Genomic DNA, 8,287 nt, shown 5'->3' with positions numbered 1-8,287 from the left:
CCAATTTACGACAAGTAAATTTGCTTTCTTATATGACCAGATTATTACGTGATTACGACGTCATTTATCGACCAATCTGCAACAAATGAATTTGCATTTTTATATGACCACATTATGACGTGATTATGACATCATTTATTTACCAAACAACGACAAAGAAATTTGCGTTTTCATATGACCACATTACGACGTGATTATGACATCAAATTTTACCAATCAACGACGAGGAAATTTACAAGTTTAATTTCAAAGCCACATACTATTTTGCCATTTTTTCAACCTTGCCATGTTGGCAAGGCTATTTCTACTTATAAAAGGAAAAGTAAAACTAAAAAAAAATAGTACAGAATTTTTTTTATTTTAGGTAAAGTATATTCTTCAAAGAAAAAAAGTTTCAAAAGCAGTGGCAAAAATAATCATTTCTTAACTGGTTGCCAACCAAACCAAACAAGAGGAAGCTTTATATGTCAAAGAAGTTTGTATCTATTTTAAAACTTTTTTTTCGCAAGTGGTGTCATGCCCCGGTGTCATGCAAACCCCCTATCTAGTTAGCTCACCCCCCCCCCCCATGCACGCCCCCCGGGCTCACCCCCTATAAAAAATTCATGATCCGCAGAATTAATTCGCCGCCGGGCGTCGAGCCTGCGCATGCGCGCTGCACTGCATGCAACATAACAACTGGCGCAGTCGCAACCATTTAATTTGAAAAAGGAACAGAGGAACGCGCCCGTTTTTCGCCGTTAAATGTTGCAGCCTAATTTTGGATCGAGAATTAAGTGCGACGAAGATGGCCGTTAATAATAGTTCTACTACTTTAAGAACACGGTTCAGATTTGGATAACGACTTCGAAGGCATTCGCAGGAGACCAAACAGTAAGTTAGATAACCATCTTCTAAGATTTTCTTTTCGGAGCGCGGCTTGCCTTTGGCTTTAGATTTCGTGCACTGACACTGCCCGGCCGGGGTGGCAGCCCCGAGCGCCGGCATGCTGAATAGGACAGGCTGCGCTGGTGGGCTCAGGGCCCAAGTCTGCACAGACACAGTGCACACTTTAAGGTAAATGCCAGTTGTGGTAACGATATCAAAATGAGTTCGTACAGAATCCAATGAAATGACCACCAAAGTGTCTGTCTATATTTATAAATAATATTCCGTATGTGCCAAAGGATTCTGGAAGAAATTGTGTAATTGCTGCGAAATAAGCAAAAAAGCACACAGTCACAGGATTCGGGTCAACTCGAGCCAAGGCAAGCGTCGGGCCGACATTAATCAGAGCAATAATAACTGTCCCACGTGCTCTTATCTGTGTTGGTGATCTTCAGTTTGAACATTTTTCAGCGTAGATTTCAAGATTTCACAAAGTTCAGTTTATGTAACTGTACCAGATCTACATATTACTATGTAGATCCTCGATGATATACGGTACCGTACTGACAATTTTTTAAATCCTAAATCTACCGGGGTATTTTGATTCTTGTCATTCCCGGGGGGGGGGGGGGGTATTATTGCCCCCCCCCCCCTTATAAGATCTCGGCCGTGGATTGCACGATCACAACGAAAATTTGCATGATGGTAGAGAATGACGTAATCTACGTAGTTGCATTGGTAAATTTCACTGAATTCATATTTTTTTTATTTTATATGAATTAATTATGCTAATTTATTCATGAAATCATACTTTTTGCTCTGATTCACTAAATAAAGCTCCTAGAATGGAGCCGGTCCCCGGTACTACAATACTGCAAGAATCTTCAGGATTGAAGGAGGCAGTGTAGCTTGAAGAAGAAAGAAGAAGAAGAATGCTATTTTTTGGGTGAAAATATTCTTTATAGCATTCCTAACAATTGTGAATGAAAAAAAATCTGGTACCAAGACCGATTTCTTATGTATTTTATTTTTTTTTAAATCATGTATTTCTTTGTTTTTTTACATTTTGTTTTTTATTGTATTTTCGATGGAAATCGTTCTAGACTTAATTCTAATCATAAACAAGGCAAAATCAATTAGGTTTAATCAGTAAAAGTAGAAATAATGATAAATTTATGAATTTTGGCTAAATACACAATTTGCATTGGATTTGTACATGAAATCATGATTATGAGCAATTTTGGGTCTGACATGCACTTACATAATGTTGCGTAATGTCGTAACCGCGTACCCGGGCGTCACAAATTTGGTCTCAAAATTTGCGCGAGACTTGAAAGTAAAAAGTCAGTGAGCGGCGCGATCAAAATTTTTTGCGCGACAGCGTAGTGATGAAATTTGTTGAGGGGGGGGGGTCAAATTGACCCCCCCCCCCCAGTTTAATAAGGGTTAAGGCCGTCACATGAAATGCCCTATATTCATTATTTTTCTACCAAAAGCACCATTTTGAGTAAGATTTTTAATGAATAGATCTGTTTGACATTTCAGGAGAAAGAGAGGGAGACACAAAACCACCTGTCTCGGTGTCACACATGAGGAGTTGAGGAGGAGATGAAGTCAGTGAATATGACCTGGCCTGGGGGAGTTTCCAGAAGAAGGCCCAGAATCGCTGGATGCCAGGAGTGGAGATCCTTCGTTGCTGCCCTACATGATAGGAGGCATCGGGCAGTAGGTAAGTTAGAAGGCTATTTCAGATGTAAAGCCTTTTTTTTTGGGGGGGGATCATTGGGAATCTCTATTATCAGAATCACGCAGATTTGGGTGTGCACAAACTCGGGGCACCTTATAATCTGTTAATGGTCCTGACTGTACTTCGAGGACTCTGTGATATTTTTTCATTGTATTTTCATTCACGGAGCCTAGACAAGTCTCTGTTGCCTGTAGAACTTTGTACACTAAGATGGATTTCCCTAGAAAATCCACCCTTCCCACAATAATTTTGGGGCAAACATTTAATTTGTCCAATTTGTAAGCTTTTGTACTCTAAATGCATACAAAGGCTTAAAAAAATTTTAATTGTTGGAAGGTAAAAATTTTGAAGGATCACTTTCTTACAATTCCCACGCTATATAACGCAATGACATGAACTTTAACTCGAGTGACGTACGTATGCAAGAAATACAGAATTGGTGCACATGCATAGCTGATTGATTCATTGTGCTAGTACTGGTACTAGATCGGTTTGGACGTTCTAATTTCAATGACAAGTTTAGATGGTAAATTGGCGCTAATAAAATTTTGCATTGGTCGATCTCGCGATGCCAGAAAACTTATTCCACCTCAAAATTTGTCAGATTTTTTTTGCAAAATATATATTTAATTGATCCTTGACCTGAATTTAAGCCAAATCAGGCATAGGGAATGGCTGTATTTCAGCCTCAAAGTTCGAATTCTCGGTCCTGACAGTCCTGGTTACCCCATAACCATTTAAAACACATAAAAAAGGCATGAATTAAAATTGTAATTATAAAAAAATAATATGTTTTATGTGTCAAATAAATTGATTCTAAAATTTCCTTCCTTATACAGAGATGGTTAAAGGTCTTGAGGGCATCATGCCCCCCCCCCCCCGACTTGACTTAACATGTTAATATTTGAAGTATAAAATATGTAACAAACCCCACATCGTTTTTTAATCATTTAAAATAAATTGGAAATTAATATTGAAACCATCTAGTTTTTAATGAAGATTAATAAATAGTTTATGTAGAAAAAGTTTTTATGTTTCTCCTCTTCTGTTATTTTTGCAGATGCTGTAATTTGAAACGGAAGGTGTCCTGCCAATAAATTTTCATCCCACCTGAACTGCCTTGCCTGCCTGCACCCAGTCATCTGTTCCTGAGCATTTTCATTTTCCTCTATTTTTCATCATCGTTTGTTTCGGCCTGTATGAAGTGAATTTCACATTGATTGGTGGAGCTGCTAAGTTGGCATTACAGGGCCACGCCGGGGTATGATCCTTTGGGTTGAACATCATGACTGCTAGTTGGTCGGCAAAGGTGATGGGATCGATCAATGTCACATGGAGTAAGATCGATACCAATCTGCTTTGCTACATTTCGAACAATCTCATACGGATACGGATATTATTGCGACAGGAGTACTGCTCAATGTGGTCAAGCCTATTTGACAAAGCATTATGGTGTTAGTCATGTTATCAGAAACCAATTTTTCAAAAACACGGAGTTGCTTCAATTTAGTATCGATAGATATTTCAAGAACGTGTAGACTAGTGAGCTTTTCATCAAGAATTTCACGCAATTTATTTTCGCGCTTATCCATGTCATCATTGAGTTTTTGTCTCTCGCGTTCCATTGCCACGGCCACCGCTCTTTGAACGACTGTATCAATATGATCTAGGTACATGTATGCTGGGCTTTGTTTAGATCCAGTTAATGATAAAGCAGAGGATTGTGTACATGCGTTAGCCGAGTGCAAGCGGCCTCTTGATCTGGTGGATATCTTAGACATGTTAGAGATTACGTAATGATATAATTGAAAAGTGGGATGGGCTGTGCATCTGCCAACTCACCAGTCAACCAATTAGAGACGGCCTTCCAAAGTGACACAGCACGAAAATATCAATATGGGACTGGTCTAGTCAACACATAGATCCTGAAAAAACCATGGAGACCGCAGACGCAAAATGACTTCCATACATAAAGATATGATGCACAATTTCCAGTGGGTTCAAAACACTGAACACATGCTATGCTGATACACAGACTATCATAAGAACTTTATCAAGCAAAGGAAATCTGGTATGAAATCTCTCAGCTCACATAAAAAGCCTACGTAGCTACATGTAGGGAAGAAAATGCGTAATTGCTGAGAAATGAGCAAAATAAGCATGTAATTCTATCAAATGTCAGGTATTTTTCGAATCGATTATAATATTAATACACTGTCCCACATATGCTTTTCTGTGTTTACAGCGATCATCAGAATTATCGATTTTAAGTTTAAAAATTCATGATTTTACAAAGATACAAGTTTACATTAATGTACTAGATGTAGATTATGTACAATATATTGACAATTAACTTTGATTTTATAGATTTTCTCAAGAAATAATTGTTTGCTGCAACTACTGTCTTTTCCTTCTAAGTGATAGTGTAATACAACAGTTCCACAAACTATTTTCATCAGACTTATTGATGCATGATTCTTTCACCCAAATGCAAGCTTCCATAAATCCTGAAAACTTTGCAACTCTGGTATTTTTTTTTTACATACAGTATATTTTTTCCTACATTACACAGTTGCCTTAAGTTAATAGCGCACCTCTAGTAGTAACTATCTTAAAATGAGTTCGAACAGAATCCAACAGAATTACCAGCAAAGTGTATGTATATATAAAAGATGTGTGCCAAAAAGCTCGGGAAGAAAATGTGTAATTGCTGAGAAATGAGAAAAATAAGCATGTAATTTTATCAAATGTGGGGTATTTTTCAAATCAATCATAATACACTGTCCTGTCCCACATATGCTTTTCTGTGTTAGTGATCATCAGAATTATTGATTTTAAGATCAAAATTCATGATTTTACAAAGATACAAGTTTACATTAATTTACCAGGGCCCCGTCTTACAAAGAGTTATGATTGATCCGATCAATCGCAACTATGGACGGTCAGCAACGTTAACATCTACATGTATTAAGCATGTTTGTTCAAAATATTTTCTAGCTATGATGTATGTTCATGCATTCATTGTTTTCTCAAAAATTTGCTGCGCTTCTCTTTGCATACTAAGGACATTGTGCAAATTTTTCGTAGAAAAAAATTATGACACTGATGGATTTCCATAGAGTTATGATTGATCGGATCAATCGTAACTCTTTGTAATACAGGGCCCAGATCTAGATTATGTACAAACTACAATATTTTGACAATTAACCTTAATTTAAAAGACTTTCCGAAGAAATAATTGTTTGCTGCAACTACTGTCTTTTACCCCTGGCCCTAAGTGATAGTGTAATACAACCCAAACATTTCATAAGAATTAATGTACATGTATGATTCTTTCACCCAAATGCGAGCTTCCATAAATCCTGAAACTATTCCAACTCAGGTATTTTTTTTTTTACATACAGTATATTTTTACCTACATTACATAGTTGTCTAAAGTTGAAGGTATATTTAATTACAATTTCAACGAAAAAGCTTTATTCTTGGAGATCATTATGCCTCTGTTATGTATTAATGTGTATTTATACATGTACAATTGTATGTATTGGTATAACAAACATTGTAATTTCATTCCTTTGACCCTAATACTGCATTTTCATAGAAAAGTTTTTTTTTTTTCAATCTATTTAGAGTTTTCAACATTTTGTATTCCTTTTTTTTTTGCTGGTAATATGTTATGCAACTTTTATTTATTAATAGAATATTTGCCACGATTTCGTAATTGAAATGCGTACATGTATTTGATTTCGTTTTCCATTTTTGTATATATTCTTTTTCGGGGGGGGGGGGGTCATGTTCTTGAGACCGAGACAAGTTATGCAAGGCCCTGGCATGGAGGATCATTATATTGTTACTGGGAATGCTGGACATTGTCAGACCACCTCAGTATTCACCAAATATAGATAATCCTCAATGACAAGGTCTTTGAAGTGATGTGTGTATGTACATTGCATGTAGAATTTAATGTTTAGGTCATTATCACGTCAGAATACGTTAAGATATCATAGTTGACTCCAAAAGACGTCATATTCATTTCAATATGCGACGTCAATATGACGTCTATTACTAGTCAGCAATATGTTGCAAAGTCGTCATTCAGACGTCGTAGTTGACTTATAAAGACGTCATAATTACATCAATATGACGTCTGAAACTGGTCAGGAATACGTCGCAAAGTTGTCATTAAGACGTCGTAGATGACTTTTAAAGACGTCATAATTACATCAATATGACGTCTAAAACCGGTCAGGAACACGTTGCACGGATGTCATTAAGACGTCGTTGTTGACTCTCGAAGACGTCATAATCACGTCAATACACGACGTCAATCTGACCCTTGATACTGGTCAGGAAAACGTTGTAAAAACGTTGCTAAGACGTCATTAAGACGTCATAGTCACTCTTGGAGACGTCATAATGACGTCAATATACGACGTCATAATGACGTTATTCGCGGGTGCAAGATCCCGTCAATAAGACGTCATGTTACGACGTCAAAATGACGTGACACTCGTCGTTAAACTGACGTAATTATGACGTCATTTTTACCAGTTTCTGCTATCAGGGGTATGGCCAATGCACTAATGTCAACGTAAGCACGGACTGGAAATGTTTTATATTTAGACCTTAAATGCGGCAAATGTAGTAGTCATTAAAAAAAATCAATGTCACTATATACAATAATTTTGAAAAATCCGAATACAAGGAAATATATTTGGTGTATATTTATGGACTTGGAAACGGGATGATTTAGAACCATTTAATCTCCTTAAACAGGATTATTTATCTCATCAAACAGACAACGCAAGCACCAGTAGGGACTAACATTTAAGCAAATTATGTTTCATAAATAGTTCTGAAATAAAAATACACGTAATATAATTTCATATATTATAACATACTTTGTATTTTTCTCTCTGTGTTTTTCTTTCTTTCACTGCGCCTCGGGCACCCTGCCGAGTGGATTTGGCGCATTACACATCCATTATTATTATCATTATAACATAGGTCGACAATAATTCTTCTTTAACCCCACTTTCTTTCTTCCTTTCTCTTTCTCTCCTTTTTTTTCTTGCCAGCCGATTGGGTGGATCTGAATTGGCGTTCACTCTGTGTAGCATTAATTGGTCTGATTGTCTTTAAAGTTTTGCGTTTTTAGAATAGTTAGACCTAAAGGTCCTACATGAGAGTATAAAGGTCAATATGGATCTAATATTACGAGTCGTCTTAAACAAGCAGTATAGCCTCTATTGTGGTGATAATAGCGACGCAAAGGAGACACTCCCCTTTCCTTCAAATTTGAATGGTTCGATGATAAAGCCTATAATTGGAGCCCTCAAATAACACTTTGAATAGATAGCTATTGCAGAATTTTAACATCATTTCTTAGAGTTTGTTCCCCCTTTTTTTTTGGGGGGGGGAGGGTGTTTGAAGGTTTCTTAATCAGACATTTAAATATGATAGGTATAAAGATGTTGGAAATGTCTTTTCAAAATTGACTCATATCCCCCTGAGACGACAATCATAGCAACTCTGTACAGCGATTTGAACGTATAGGCCTATACGAGAAGATCCAGGACTTGACTGTGTGGATTGCAATAATCGACGTTATACTTAATTTCAGTCAGTGTTCACATAGAAAAGATTTAAAAACATTGAAATAAACAAATGCAT

At 36.8% G+C, this 8,287-nt stretch overlaps 1 long non-coding RNA gene across 1 annotated transcript; it reads left to right on the top strand.

The window, feature by feature from the left end:
- The first annotated feature begins 728 nt into the window (after window positions 1-728).
- On the top strand, window positions 729-4,055 carry LOC129266756 (uncharacterized). Its single transcript, XR_010295099.1, has 3 exons — window positions 729-873; window positions 2,413-2,596; window positions 3,675-4,055. It is a non-coding gene; the product is annotated as an uncharacterized LOC129266756 (long non-coding RNA).
- The last annotated feature ends 4,232 nt before the right edge of the window (window positions 4,056-8,287 follow it).

Source organism: Lytechinus pictus, chromosome 2 (assembly GCF_037042905.1).
Source record: "Lytechinus pictus isolate F3 Inbred chromosome 2, Lp3.0, whole genome shotgun sequence".
Lineage (NCBI taxonomy): Eukaryota > Metazoa > Echinodermata > Echinoidea > Temnopleuroida > Toxopneustidae > Lytechinus > Lytechinus pictus.
This window is presented reverse-complemented; position numbering and strand designations above follow the sequence as displayed.